Below are 15835 nucleotides of genomic sequence, written 5' to 3' on the forward strand. Positions count from 1 at the left end.
CGGTATAAGTAGCGTAAACAGGTAGGAATTTCTCCCCATACTTATTTTTCTTCATTCCGCTTTGATCTCCCTCACCATTTCCCTTCCTTTTATTATTCCCCCCTTGCTTATTCTGGGTAACGGTTTGAGCCATAGCTGCAACGTCCGTTACCGCTCCAACGGGTTGGGCAGGGAGCTAGCTGGTTCCTGCGACGGAAGCTCACCCCTCTTCTAGATTAATCCACTCTTGAGCTCGGGTCAAGAATTCATCCACACTCTTAACTCCTTTCCTTTGGAGTTCTTGCCATAGGTCACCCCCGACAAGGATTCCTGTCCTCAATGCCATGAGCTTGGAGTTATCATCAGCATCCCTAGCCCGTGCAGCAACATTGACAAACTGACTTAGATATGCCTTTAATGTCTCACCAGATTGCTACTTTACATTGGCTAATTAATCATTACAACCCGAGCTGCCTGTGAAGTTCATAATGCTTTTTTGAACTCAGAGGAAAACTTCTTCCACGAGCTTATGGAATGTCCCTTGTATTGCTTAAACCATTGTCTGGCTGGCCCGACCAGTGTTGCAGGGAATAAAATACACCTTAGATAGAGTCTAACATTGTGGGCCATCATCATGGTGTTAAACATTCCTAGGTGGTCTGACGGATCTCCATCTCCATCAAATTTTGACAAGCGTGGCATTCTGAAGCCTGCTGGATATATGGCTGCCAAAATATTTGAAGGGAAAGGCTTGAGCTCATCCTCTAAGTCATAATCATCTTTGTCTTTTCAAGATAAAAGCCTCTTCATTTGCTCTTCCATCAGAGCTAGCCTCTCGAGGGTTTGGTCTCTGGTCCGTAGGTTGCTCGGGGGCTGTTCGACAGCTCCCATCCTATCGTATGCGTTTGATGGATTATTGTCCCTCCAAGCTCAAGCTTGGTTTGGTGGGGCATACCCATTATCACGTACTATGGATGGACCTCCCTCTCATCGAGTATACCTAACATCTTCATTCGTAGCTGGATTCCTTCCCGACGAATTCAAACAATCACGGAAATCGGGCTGTGACTCGTATCGAGGGCTTTGTACTGAACTCAACTGATTTCTTAGGTCACCCTCGGACCTACCATTACGACGACTTTCGGTCCAGTAACTCCCATTTGCGAAGCTTACAGCTCACGGTTGGGGCCGAGGGTCTGGATTTTCAACATGTGTTCGTGGGATGTAAGTATTGGGGGAGGATTTCTCCTACTGCTCCATAAGTTGGAATGTCTTGTGTAGGATGAGGTGGTGTCGAGTGCCTTATAGGTGACAGGGGATGCCATATTGGTGAGGCAATCCGTGTTCCATCATGGCGGACTAAATTAGCCCGCCTATGTTCTACTCCATTGTCTCTAGTTCTCTGCGTCTGACGGTTCGATCGTGATGTAGGAGGGTTTGTTGGAATATTTTGTCTTTGTGAGCCTATCCCAGTCCCTCCTCATGGATTGCCAGGGGCATTTCAAGGGACCTGTGAAAGAGGCACCGAACTTGGGGTTGCAGTTCTAACTGACCGACTGACATGCTGATGACCCCTATGAGGGCCAATGGGTTGAGCATTCTAGCGATCACACCCTGTAGGTACAAAATTTGGGGTGGCAGTCCTAACTGATTGACTTGGTTTAGATCGATTATTCTTGTGGGACTTGTGAGACCCACTTTGCCTCTTTCCGACATTAACGTTGGTTGCAAGAGGGGGTTACCAAGCCAAAACTTCCTCAATCTGCCTGTTTGCCTTAGCAAGATGGCTTCTCAATTGCATGTTTTCCAATTCGACGGTAGTTGGGTAGTTTGGATTTGGATTTGGTGGCAATGGCGCCGAACTCCCAGTGTCGCCATGACCCGACGTTTGTTTTCCCAGATGCTGTTGGATCTCAGGGCCATGTTCGTTCGAAACAGCGGTATGATGGGCCTCCTGCCCACCAGGCTGTTCTATCTCATTATCGTGGATTGAGCGAGTGAGCACCATGATGAGAATCGACTGGGATCTTGGTGAAGCACTAATTTCCCTCTCAATGAAAGCACCAAATTGTTGACGTGGTTTTTCGCCAATAGTGTATTATGAAATAATGAGGTAGATTAATGCTTAATAAATCGTAATGAAAAATAAATGAATTCACTCAAGAACACATAATTTTTACGTGGTTCAGTGATTAAAATCCACCTAGTCCACAAGTCTATATTATTGTTGTTTCACTCTCTCTATTTGGCAGAGTTTTGGTATTACAAAATAATGGTCCCATTTCCTGTCCAATATTCCCAGTATTTATAAGGGAATTTCATGGACATTTTTGGGTAAACGTGTGAGTCAATCATGCATTTACATAATTATTACATTTAATACAAATAATTCCCATTTATATTGGGATATGATTTGATCACAAGGTAAATGTACTCCTAATATCTAGGATATTAAATATGACAGTCTGGTCATAAATATACGTATAAAGCGATCCCGAATCTCTGGGGATCCATGGGTATGCAATATACTAGAACTACCACGAGCTAGATATCATCTCCAAGCTCGCGCTTCACAGCCTTCGTATCCCTAGCTCGGGTTAAACCCAGGACACCTAACACCATGCGTGACCACATGAAACTCGAGTTTCCCACGTGGATAATAAGTAGATATCATTCTCTTGGTTATTTCTCCGTATATTTATTTGCCAGCAGTACCTGAGCTGAGTGAATGAACTCGGGCTAAAATTAGGGTGCAACATCTATGTATAAAAAATAGATAAAAGACGTACCAGTGCGTCCAAAAAAAAGATCATACACTACAACAAGTTCTACTTTCAATAACCCCCTACAATGTCTTACACAATTGGTGTAAGACATTAAAAATTATGAGGGGTTTTTAATGTCTTATGTTGGGAGACATTGAAATTTTTTATTAATGACTAAAATTGGAAGACATTAAAACAGTGGGAAGATGTTGAAAAATGGGGGTCTAACACCTATCAAAGGAGGACATCCAACATCTCCCACTGGGAGACGTGCCACGTGTCCCACGTCTCCCAGTGAGAGATATTGGATCCCCTCACTGAAATATACTTGATCTCATATTCTCTTCTTTGTGCAATTACACAAAGGCGATTTGGGACAAATATTTCTGGCGATTTCTAGGGCTTGAAAGCTACAGGAATCTCTCCATTTTCAAGCTTTTGATGTAAATTTTCTTGAAAAAATTTATGGGTTTAGTATTAAGATGATATATATATATGCCATTTTGTGCTAGTTTTTTTTATGATTATGAGTTTTTTCAATGGATTTGTAGGATTTTCTTGGAGTAAGAATATAAGGTGGGAACTTGAGATTTTGACTAAAAATTTCTATTTCAAACACACATTTGAGGTAAGTTTTTAAAATTATAAGTATCAATCATTGTTAAAATGACATTTAGTGTGATTTTACTTTATTAGTTTTGATTATTAGTAGATTTTGAGTAGGTTTCTAAGAAAATAACTTTGTTGAAAATGTAGAAAATAATTTTAATTTTACATATCACATTGTATAGATTTGATTCGAGTATATATGTTTATGATTTTTTTTAATTTTTATTATTATTTAATTCAAAAATTAGTTGATTATGTATAGTTATGTTAAAATTATTTTTTTAAATAATTTTAAAAATTAGAGATATATGAAAAGTTATATGTTTTTTTGTTGATTATTGAATTTTTAGTGACTTACTTGTTAGAGTTTATAAGTTTGAGCTCTATATATACCATATTTTTTGTTTAGGTTAATTAGTGATTCATTGGAATTTTTTTTATTTGTTTAGTAATCATTTATTTATTAATTAATTTTAATTTTGTAGGTTGAGATTTTGTTGGAGTGAGATTTTATAGTGATGTTTGCCTCAAAATTTCTATTTCAAACACACATTTGAGGTAATTAAGTTTCTAAAATTACAAGAATAGGTTATTGTTAGATATGTTTAATGATATTTATTTAGTAATCTTTTATATATTAATTAATTTAATTTTGTAGGTTGTGGTATTGTTGGAGTGAGATTTTAGGGTATTTTTTGCCTCAAAATTTCTATTTCAACACATTTGAGGTAATTAAGTATCTAAAATTACAAGAATAAGTTATATATTGTTAGATATTTAGTGATATTTTATTTATTAAATTTTAATTTAATTTTTTCGGTTGTAGATTTAATAGCAAAGTGGATTGCTAAGTAAAGTAATTTTGCTAGCTTTGATTATTAATTGCAAGAGGTACATATATATTCTCTTACTTCTACTTTTAATACTATTAAACAAATGTTAGAGGAGTTTGAATAACATAAATATTCATCCATAGTGAAGTAGGTTCTGAGGTTAAATTTGTGTGTTGCGATGATAACAGAAGGTTGAGAACTTGTGTGTTTTAGTGAAGTAGGTTATTGTAGCATCTCAAAATTTTACTTAGTTAGATAGTAGTAGTAGTAGGTAGTAATAGCTTATAGTATGTTAGTTTTAGCAGATATTGGTTCAAGCCGGGATTTAGTTGGATACTCATAGCAATAGTTATGGATTTTATAAGTTTAACTTATAGTTTAGAAATATTAATTATAACATAAGGTTTAATTTTTTTTTAGTAGTTATGATTATTATAGTATAGTATAGGTTTATGATATTAGTAGCATTGTTTGTGGAAAAGGGTGTGATTGCATAAGAATAAATTAAATATGATATTATTAAAAAGTGCTATGGATCGAGCCTACATAAAGCCCAAAAGCCCAATAAGATTTTGGGCTTAGTAAATTTGAAATCAGCCTAGGGAATTAGAGTTTGTTATTTTATGGTTAGTTAAGATATTTGTGGATTAGGTTGTTATTTAGATAATTAAATAGATTTTTCGTAACTTTAGGATACTGTAACTTCCGATCTATTTTTGACCCAGCTATATTATTAATTTTGAAAAGTAGTATTTCTATAAAGTTTTAGATAATTGAATTAGCTTTTTAACGGTATAAAGATGGTCTAAATTAGAATTTTACAGCTCTAGTTATGTAGATTTTACTACAGGTGAGTTTAGAGTTACGAGATTTAGGAAGTTAGAGGTTGGGATATTTTTTTATGTTAGATTATTCCTCAATTATTTAATAAAAATATTAATAAGATAATTTAGAGATATTTTCTACAGAATTTAGGATTCTATTTTATTTAAATTTAAATTTGGATAATAATTAGAATGAAATTAATTAAGTATAAATAAAATAAAGATCTAGAAACTCTAGAACCTTCCAGAACCATTAAGAGCATGAACTTGTCATAATTATGTTTATTTAAGGAATAAAGTATTTTTTTTAATAGGATAGTTTCACTCCTCAAACTCTATAAATAGGACCCTTCACTCAGTCATTTTATTTATTCTTCAAGCACAGTTCAGAGCCTCCAAGCTGCTTAGATTATTCTTGAGAGAAACACTAGGGTTTTGGGATAAAAGCTTTACCATCTTAAGCTTTGTAAACACTTGGGCAGTGAGATATAATGTGATTTCAATATCGAGGTGTAGAACGGTTCTAGTTTATCCAAGGTGTTTGAGTTCTTTAATTTAAGGTTCTTCTCGGAGTTCCAATCCCACTCTTGTTTCCAATATTCCGGTTTTTGGTAAGGAAAATTAGGTAGTTTAGTATTAGGATCTAGTTATGATATGGTGTATGTTTGTATGATCTAACGTTTCAGGTACAATAAAGGGGTAAGTGTTTCTGGACCTAAGGTGTCCAATGATGTATGGGGGACTATGTCTGGTAGGCTTGGTTGCCAAAACTTTATGACGGACTTATGTCCGGTGTATGACAGACCTATGTCCGGTGTATGACGGACTTTTGTCCGGGGCTTAATCGCCACCCTTGTATAAACACTTCTCTTTTTATTATATCTGACTTGTTATTATAGTTATGATTATGATATATGACCTATAGTTATGATTATGATATATGACCTATAGTTATGATTATGATTTATGACCTATGACCTATAGTTATGACTTATGACTTATGATCTATGATCTATGATCTATGACTTATGACTTAGATTATGATTTAGAAGTATGGCTTAAGTTATGATATGATCTAGAGGTTTGTGTTGGTATGACTTTTGTGAATTTATGTTATGTTTGATTATATGACTAACCCTTGTTTGTATTTTCCTTACTGGGCTTAGAAGCTCACTCCTTATGATGTTATTATTTCAGGAAGTTAAGGATAGAAAGGCTGGTGGCGAGTGGGACCTAAGAGCTTCGTGATGTATTTGTTGGGGATCATATAGTCGAGGAAGATCAAGCGAGACTATTTTTTATTTTATCAAAACATGTTATTTTAAAAAGTTTTATTTAAATATTGCTCATTTTTATGTTAAAGAAAATTATGTTATTTTTTAAAAAACCATGGCCATGTATTTATTTTCAAGTTTTTAAAATTTTTTATTCAATAAAAGAGCAATATTTACGATTACAACCCAACGTTGTGTTCTCGGTAATCTATGAGAAATTAGGGCGTTACAGTTATGGGAAATTTGGCTGTGTGTTGCGAGGCTATAAGGAAGAACTTATTGTATGTTGTTTGAATTATATGTTTTTATATTCACATGCATATGATTAGGGTACTATTATAGGGAAAATGTTGCCTGATTTTATCTAGGATTATATATATTTTTTCTTGTATTTAAATTGTGTTGTGCTTGCTTGATCGATAGATGGTTAGGTTAATAATATAGGTTGAACGATTTTAAAAGATTGTTGTGATCCGGTGAACTCAGATAAGAATAACCGTGAGGAGATTGTATCAGTTATCGTCAACGCTTTCAATCTTTTTTCCCTATGAACCTTCCTAATGTCGAGATCCCTGATAATATACGCATTAAGCAACCTCAAGTAAGTAATTGCAACTTAAACTATTGAAATTTTATAATTATTAAGTAGAATAATATGTACGCAACTTTTACTAAGTATCAATTAATAAATCAATTACTTATACTTTTAAATAATTAGTGTCCACACCAATCGAACAATGTGGCATGTAGATACTACATGATGAGGATGTTGACGAATTTGATTGAACATGCGAGTCTAAGATATTACTTGAGAACGATATTATTAATTAAAATTTACAAATTATTTTTGAAACCATATATATAATTATAATCAAATAATTAATTAATATATTTTACTTTATATTTTTTGTAGCTAGCAAGTACGTCACATACAGAGGCACAAATTGATGAGTTGCAACAAGAATGGGCGACAATGTGTTACTGATAATCTAAAGTTACCAACCTCGTTATTAGGTTTTATTACTTGTTACTGCTTTCTTCATATATAGTGCAATATTTGTTAATTTTGCATATATCTAACAAATATTGCTTATCTTGTAAAATAATATTGTAAATCCTAAAATTGGAAAATTTTATAGAAATATCTTTTTATTTAAAAGATTGTTGACGCCATTTTTCGTAAACTTAAGAAAGAAGAGCAATTAAACAATAATATATCAAAGGAAGTGAATAATAAGAATGAAGATAGGATCTTTTTACATGGTTCAGCAGTTAAAATTTGCCTAGTCCACGAGTCTATGTTATTAGTTCTTTAGAGTTTTCTAGAAACTTTCAGATAATAGTTGCCCAGAGTTTTCTCCAAACCTCAATGTTTTGGTCCTTTACAAATGAAATTTACTTCTCTATTTGTAGAGAAGGTTTCAGAATTCATTCCCACATATTTCAAGAAGATATTCAGTAAATCAAATAATATAATTCCAATTAATGCTTTATTTGTTACATGCATGATAATATCCCATAGAATGTGGGATTGGATAACTAATTACATCATATCCCTTAAACATAGGGATTTTACAACAATAAGTATGTTCACACATAATCGACTAGCTTAGACACTGGGTCCATTACGCTTTCGAGACTATTTGTCTATCACGAGCTCGTCATCTTACTTCGCCTATTCTCCTAACAAGTAACCATTGAAGAAGTCATCGCCTTCGAGCTTACACTTCTCGAGCTCGAACCATCTTGTATGAGGACAATAGGTGCATCAAGAAACTTATACAAGTGTTTGAACCCTTACTTATCTCGAGTAGCGAGAGGTCTCAAGTTCACTTTATAAGCTCGAAACTCCTTCGAGGTGACATACTATTCAAGCTCGCGAGGTCTCTGACTGGTGATCCATATAATGATCTTGCTTATTTCGAGCTCACACCTTACGAACCTGGATTTCAAGATCAAAGTTCCCATCCTCGAAATCTGGGTGTAACATTTTGCCCCCTCAAAAGTATCAGTTCAAATCCTATGAGAAGGAAACTTTTGAACTGCCTTTCTTGAAAACTAAGCCACTTAATATACTCTGATTCAGACACGCGTCAACCACTGGTTGCTTAACCAGAGTACTCGAGTACTTTTGTACCATGCCCACCTCTATTCGTTTGCCATCTTTATGTCGCCATCATCACGTTTATACCCATTCGTCCGATCTAATATAGAATCCAACCAATGGCCCAAATTAGCTCGACCTCTGACCTCCTTTTGGGATTTACATATATATAGACTCACCTTCTCTTCTTCTTCACTTTTATTTTCAAGTTTCAAAGAGGAACGAAAGAACCAAAGCTGAAAACTCCAATTCCATTTTTGCATGTTCGCCAAACCGAAGAAACATAACACCCTTGGCATTTACGACTCCATGAAATCTTTCTTGCAACCGCTCCTACAATCGTCAATCTCTCTGTATCTGCAAGCGACTATGTGTAAGTTTCTTGTTCTTAACCCTCGTATCTTTATTTCTTTGTGTTTTTGCATTGTGTGAATGTATTCTGACTGGTTGCCTTAGAAATGTAGTTTAGATGATTTTACATAAACTTTGGATCCAAAATCCCTAATACAGTGGGTTTCAAACCCATATTTAGTGTAAACGATGTAAATGTATGTTTTTTTAGACTACGGGTAACGTATCGTGTAGACCAAGAAACGGCGTACTGAATTAGGGTTTTAAATTGCACATTTCCCAAAATTATCACCTTTTTGAGTAATCGTCAACTTTTTCCCTGAAAATCCAGGATTCTTGGAATGAATCTGCCCTTTCCTTCCCTCGTGTTGAATACATGTTCAAAGCCCGAACCTTACAATGGTTTGGAGTTTTCCCTCAAATTCGACCCGCTCTTTCGAGACTTCGATCTCGATCGAGCCTACTTTGTGATTTCGAGCCTTCGAGCTCGAATCACTTAAAATTTTCCTCAGATTTCTTGTATGCCTAGCCCTCACCCTTTTCTTTCTTGCTAGATGTCGCAGAATTCTGAGAAACGGTGGGGGTCAGTGCTCGCAATTCCTTATTCTCCAACAATCCCAAGTCCAGAGTCACCCTTCACTCAAAACCAGCGGCTAATTCACGAGTACGAAATGAGGCGCGAGCAGGAGGATATTAGAGCTCACTTCCGGTGCCAAATCGACGAGGTCGAAGAGAAGAAAAGGAGGAAACTCCGAGTCGCAATTTATCCAAACCCCGAGCTTAGACTGGTCCCTCTTGACCCCATGCTCAATGTAACAGTCGCCTTCAAGCCTGGTGATCTTACTTTCTCGCTGATGGAGGATTCATCAAACCGCCCATCCACCTCACAACTGACTGCCATTCCTACGTCAAGGGAGGAATTTTTCGAGGCTGAGCACTATTGGAGCTCGGTTACTTTGTTAGGACAAATCTCCAACATCCTGGCTCGTCACGACTTAGGATTTTCAGGCTCGCTGAGGTGTCGAGCTCCTACCTCCAACGAACGAAGCTGCTACACCCCGGGCGATGGGCATCTTGACAATAAACTTAAGCTCGCTGCATAGAGTTGCGAGCATATGAAGGCACTGGCTCTACTGCCCTTGAAATCCTTTTTAAGGATTTTCTGGATTTTTTTGGGCTCACGCCCTTCCAACTCTAGACCAACTCATACAGGGTCTTGTCAGCCCTAAGGTCACTGTACCACGAACTGAAGTGGAAAGGACCTTCGTCAAGAGAGATCTTGTATCTCTTTTGCCTGAAAAGCAACCCCTCCCGAGCTCGGGGAGGAGATGGATTCTACTTCTTGTCAAGCTATCCCAAGGAGAATAAGATCTTTGAGGACATGCCCAACCATCCCCCCAAGTTCAAGCTAGCCTTCTTTTGGACAGATGGCTGGCTCCTTCGAAGTTCTATTCATTCCAACGAATCTGTAAGTATATATCCTCTTTTCTTTTCATGCTCAATTAATGTTTAGGCTTGAACTAATTGAAATGTATCTAATTCTTCAGCCAACTATCACTGTCCCACCCCCACTGACACAATGAGGGAGCATAAGGAAGCCTTGCTCCAACTGCCATATGGTAGGCGTTCTCTATCCTATCTTCTTCACAAAGATAAGCTTCGAGCCTGCAGCCTTCTGGAGTAGGACCAGTTGATGGACGATGCCACCTACCAAAAATACACCATGTGGGAGCATGTACCACTCCCTACTGACAAACTTCCTCCGAGGTAAAGGTCAATGAGCTCGAGGGCCTAATCTCTAGCCCGTCACCGCAGGAGTCTGTGTTCGGGAAATGATGCGAACGACGAGGCTTCGAGCTCGAGTGACATAGGTAAAGTCATCTTAGCTCGACCTTGTGGTCCCCTTCCCTACTACAATATAAACCCGACACCCTGATCCTATTCCCAGATTTCAGGGATAATTTCCATGTATGGTCTTGGGTAGATGATACGATTCATAGGTTCAATAGTTGGCTAGGGAAATTCTAAACTATGTATAGTTTAAACGAAGATTGGGATGGCATAGTCGTTCACTATGGAACAAATGAATATAGGGACCTTTCGAGGTTAACTTCCACATATAGGGAAGGGCCTCCCCTAACCTCCTCTGAAGAAAGGGGGATTACTTGGTCACCGAGCACGAGCTCGGGGGAGAGTTCCAATTAGGTTTCTCGCTACTTGAATCTTTGTGTTCCATTAAATGTTTGCTTCACATTTACTTTAGTATTTTGAGCTCGTATACTAATGTGTGACTTGATTATATAGGCGATATGGACTTTGACCTCGATAACATGCTCAAACCTCGCTTAGGAGCCAAACAAAGCAAACGCCCGAGGGCGTCACAAAAAGCAGGACGGCCTACTAAGGTCCCCAAAAGAGCTAAGGTGACTCCTCCTCCTCCGGGTTCCCAAGGCCCTAGCCAAGTTGTGACCACAGACCCCTAGGTTGGGGTACCTGCCGAAGTCGCTCCTTCTCTGCCTCCCACCACCCAAATCCTTCAGACGACCACACCAGCTTTGAAGAAGCCAGTTCCCACTCGGGAGCGCTTGTTATCGATTTCGACTCATTCTGATGAGTATGTTATCGATAATGATGCAGGGACCCATGGAGCCACTCTAGGCTCGGATATTATGTCTCGAGTGGGTCAAAGCTTCAGCAATCTCGAGGCTCCTTAGTGGCAGTTCCTGACCAACGCGCGAGACTCCAGTGCCCTTTATGACAAGGGTATGGAGCTCATCTCCTCGGTAATTTTTCTCTTACTTTGTTGTTATTTGTTTGGGTTTTACTTGGCATATGCTCTGACCCAAGTTTTTTATGTATAGGCCCTTGGTGCATTTGCTCAGCTGAATTACAATCTGAACAATGAGGTTCATTTGAGCATGGCCTATGCTCAAGAGTCGAAGAATCTCCAGCTCAAGCTCGCTGATGAGTTCAAAATTTCCAAGCCAAAGCTGGAGGCCGAGCTCGAAGAGAAGAACTCGAGAATCAAAGAGCTTGAGGATGAGAACTCAAGAGCCAAGGAGCTCAAAAAGTTAAACGCTAAGCTCGAGGAGGAGAAAAAGGCCACCTTCGACATAATGGAGGGTGAAAAGGCTCGCCTCCTCGAGGAATTCAAGCAAAAGAAGGATCGCGTAGTAGACACGGCTGATAACTCTTGAATAAAGAGTTATTTGTCATACTTTTAAGCTTATGATAAACAAAAAGAATAAGTTGAGTGATACTTTTTAATGTTTTCATTTAATTTTATTATCCATTTTTGATGGTCTTATCTTATCCTTTAGTCTTTTTGAAATATCTGAACATTTAATAGCACTTAGAGAATTTTTGCATGGTGCTCTCTGAAGAAAGCAAGAAAAGCAAACAGATTTTTTTTAGGTGTTGCTTGTGATAAAATATAAGGATTGTTGAAGACAGGAGCGTTTTGCTGCAGCATTTTCATAGGAAAAGAAGGAAGAATCAACAGCTCAAAGAGGAGGACATGTGGCATCATTTATCTAGCTGTAAAGGAGACTGACGTGGCAAAGTGGGAAAAGATATTAAATCAGCACTTTTTTTAGTAAGTGGGCCACGTGTGAGAGAAAGAAAAAAAAAGGGCAAAATGGAGAAATTAAAAGAAGGAAAAGAGGAGGGCTGTGCCCTAGCTAATTAAGGATGGAGCAGCCTCCATTTTGATTAGACTGGAGCCACAAGTTTACTGCAGAAAAACCAGAGAGAAAACAGAGAAAAACGCCAGGAAGAAATAGAAAGAGATTTAAGGAAGAAGGAGGCCAACCAAAGAAGTTGAAGCATCATTTTTTATTTGTTTTTTCTCTTCTTTCTAAACTCTATTGTATTAATTTCCGAGTTGATTTCTAAACTGAATATTATGGGCTATTTTGATTGTGAATTAATGTTTATAAAATCAGCCATGAACTAAATTCTTGGTGGCTTGAATTGTTGATGAACCCTATGTTATAATCTATCCATTTCTTGCATTTTATTTTAGTAAAATCTCCCTTGATCATTCAAGTGTGCTTAAATTAATTTCTTGTTGTTGTTTGGCCAGCAATGGCAAGTTATTTTAATTACATTTAATGCTGGAAAGGTTGAATGTAATAGGAAAAACTTGGATGACACAAGTCATAATCTAGGTTAGGTTATGTTAGTAATTAAGATAGGGATATGTTAATTACCTTGTGTAATATAAGAGAATTGAACTGTGATTACGTTATGAAATCTGATTTTGCATAGGAATATGTTTAATTAGGTAGAAGAATTAAGGTCATAAGATTTGGGAAAGTTTTATGTGTGTTAAATGAACTTTTTGTTATCATGGGAGTTTTGCTAGAAAATTGCTGCAGCAATACGTTCGCAATGTGTTCAGGAAAAATAATATAGGGGGATTCAATGATTCAAGTCCATTTTAAAATTCATATATTTCTCTCAAGGTTCTTGTTCAGTTTACTTTAAGTAATTTTAATTTCTTTTTATTGGGTTAATTTGGAAAATCAAAGAAATTCAATTTGTTTACTAGTGTAATTGTTAGTAATTAATTTTTGCATTTAGTTTTAATTTGCAATCCCTGTGGAGACGATCTTGAATACTTACTACTTTATTACTTGTTTTGTGACTGTGTACACTTGCACATTTTAATCAAATCAATTTTCACAACAACGGCCATGTACAGGATCTGGGCCAACAATTCTGACCTTAATACAAGCTTCCTGGATACCCTCAAGGACGAGTTCTTGGCGAGGTGGCAAGCTCGATTGGAGGCAGAGGAAGCTGAGGAGGAGGCTGAAAAGGCTAAGGAGATGCCAGATGCCACCGAGGGGGATGCTCTAGCTTCCGAGAAGCGAGATCACGGGCTGCGTCCCATTAAAATTTTTGTAATAGTTAAACTTTGTTTTTTATATATGCCCTCGGGGAAAAAACAATTTACAGCTCGTATAAGAGTTATTTTTTGTTTTTCCAAACTCACATTTGATATTTTTAATTTTATGCTCAGCTTTACTTTAATATTTTTGCTTCACATTTCTAGGTCGAAATATTTTGAGCAACTTATATTAAATTTTTTCCTTTATGTTTGCTTATTCATACAAACATATGTTGGATTTAAGCTCGAGTTTCAATGCATTTATACACAGTTTGCTCGATATATCCATGTCCGATCTTGTTATTTGTCAAGGTCGGACCTTACTTTTACCACGCACTCGAAAGTATTTATGTGGCACGTCAAACAAGTAATTTAGTTATATCTTGCTTTACTAGTAATTTTTCCTCTTTCTTGAGTAGCTCCTAAGGTTATGAGGTTGAAACTATATATTTTTTTTTTGCAAAATATTCCAGCCTCGATCTCGACTTAGCTCAAAGTAGGTTTATCTTTTTCCCAACTTTTGTCGATTAGTTTTAGCTGGTTTGTTCCAAACCTATTTAGGTCGTGTTTGGTTTGTAATCCATACACTTGTATTTATTTATTTTTATATATATATTTTAAATAATGTTGTTCTATCCAGATCATTTTAGCTCGCGTATCGGGTTATATCCAGACACTTATAACTTTAATAATCTGGTTATGGCCTAGATCATCTTAGTTCGCGCATACACTTATAACCTTTATGTCGGGTTAATGATCCAGACATTTGCTAGTTTTCGTGTATACAACATTTTCGTGTCGGGTTAACCATCCAGACATTTTTTTTACGTTATTTATTTTTTAAAACTCATGGTATCATTGTGTTGACCCTCAATTTGGTCAACTGACACGGAGTCAAATGCTTGATGTGAATAAATTTGTTGAAATAGATCTAATGGAAAAAACAGTAAACGACACAACAAATTATAGTGTTTCGGCCCCACGAAATGGTAATGACCTACGTCCACTTAAGCTATTATTGCTATTAGTTCTCAAATGAGTGATCAAAGAACTAGGGTTCTCTGAGTTTCGCAGGCCTGAGAGAGATGATTAATACAATTGTAAGATAATAGCTCTAATTCTCTTGTAAGTATAAACTTAAATCAGCCAAAAAGTCCCTTCCTTGAGTTATTTCTCTCTATTTATAAGCTCAAGGAGGATTACACGAATTAGTTACAGATATTCTTTCCTAAATAATCGGATCATCATGGATCATGGGAGAAAATCTTGGATATGATTACAATTGTACAAGATTATCTCAAAATATATGGAGTATACAACCAGGTTGGTCATATAGAAACTTCAATTGTTACGTCAGGGGAATCTCACTGGTCGATGGTCGAACAGAACTTCTGCCAGGTGTCAGCCACATGTTAAAAATGTTTGCCACGTCACCCATGTCTACTTCTTGGATAACACATTGTATACCACTAATGCCCCCTTAATATCCTATAAGTGTGATCATAGGTTATTGAATTATGAGAGTTTGCAAAAAATACAACATATAAGAAAGAAAATGACTTTTGATCAAAATCGAATTTATTAATAAAGATTTTTTAAAAACAAACATGCTTGGTTACAATGAGACATCATTCCTACACTATTGATAGTAAGGTCATAGATGTTCGCCATTCCAAGCTTGTGGTACCAATTCTCCGTTTAATCTGGCCAATTTATATACTTCAGGTTGAATAATGGACTCGATTTGGTAAGGTCCTTCCTAATTAGGTCGGAGTACTCCAGCAGTCGGGTCCCTTGTAGCTAGGAATACACATCTTAATACTAAGTCTCTCAATCCGAACTTTCTATCTCGAACCTTTTTATTGAAATATCGGGTAGCTCGCTGCTAATATGCCACACTTTTCAGTTAAGCTTCATCGCGCCTTTCTTCAATAAGGTCCAGACTTACTTCAAGCTGGGATCAGTTTGAGGCTTGATCATAAGCATGGCTTCAAATTGTGGGTATTTCGACCTCAATTGGTAACATGGCCTCGCACCCATATGCCAGGGAGAAAGGGGTATGCCCTGTCGAAGTGCGAGCTGTGGTTCGATACGCCCACAAAACTTGTGGTAACTCCTCGGGCCATTTTCCTTTAGCCTCTTCCAACCTTTTCTTCATTGAGCTTTTGAGGGTTTTGTTGACTGCTTCGACCTAGCCATTTG

Source organism: Humulus lupulus, chromosome X (genome assembly GCF_963169125.1).
Source record: "Humulus lupulus chromosome X, drHumLupu1.1, whole genome shotgun sequence".
In the NCBI taxonomy this organism is placed as follows: Eukaryota; Viridiplantae; Streptophyta; class Magnoliopsida; order Rosales; family Cannabaceae; genus Humulus; species Humulus lupulus.